The sequence below is a fragment of the Micropterus dolomieu genome, unplaced genomic scaffold (assembly GCF_021292245.1).
Source record: "Micropterus dolomieu isolate WLL.071019.BEF.003 ecotype Adirondacks unplaced genomic scaffold, ASM2129224v1 contig_4953, whole genome shotgun sequence".
NCBI classification, from domain to species: domain Eukaryota; kingdom Metazoa; phylum Chordata; class Actinopteri; order Centrarchiformes; family Centrarchidae; genus Micropterus; species Micropterus dolomieu.
In genome coordinates this window covers 1-617 of record NW_025733942.1, presented here as the reverse complement: position 1 = coordinate 617, position 617 = coordinate 1, and the positions used below count along the sequence as shown (strand labels likewise).

At 39.4% G+C, this 617-nt stretch overlaps 1 non-coding gene across 1 annotated transcript; it reads right to left on the bottom strand.

Annotated features, from left to right (window-relative positions):
* Window positions 1-250: 250 nt before the first annotated feature.
* On the bottom strand, window positions 251-332 carry trnas-aga. Its single transcript has one exon. It is a non-coding gene; the product is annotated as a tRNA-Ser (tRNA).
* Between the last annotated feature and the right edge of the window lie 285 nt (window positions 333-617).

Sequence of the window (617 nt, the reverse complement as noted above, 5' to 3'; positions counted from 1 at the left end):
GAATTGGTGGATAAATCGTTAGGAACTTTTAGGGCTTGGTAGATGAATCGTTAGGAACTTTTAGGGCTTGGTACTCATAGGCACTTCTCAAATTGATCTGAAAGATTCACAGTTACATAAAAAAAACTCAAATACTAAGAGCTGATATCAGCCTAGCGTCTTTCTTCTGTGTTTTTATGCTCACATGTAGAAATGTCTATGAAACACAATTACTGTGAGAGTAATTGCTGGAGGTGTGTAAACATATACTCGTTGTCGGCAGGATTCGAACCTGCGCGGGGAAACCCCAATGGATTTCTAGTCCATCGCCTTAACCACTCGGCCACGACAACACGTATTTTGTCGTTGTGTGTCTTTGTTTGAAAAATAATTAGGAACTGTTAGGACTTGGTGGGTAAATTGCTTGAAACTGTTAGGACTTGGTGGATGAATCGTTAGGAACTGTTAGGAATTGGTGGATAAATTGTTAGGAACTTTTAGGACTTGGTGATGAATTGCTTGAAACTGTTAGGACTTGGTGAGATGAATCGTTAGGAACTGTTAGGACTTGGTGGATAAATTCTTAGGAACTGTTAGGACTTGGTAGATAAATCATTAGGAACTGTTAGGACTTGGTA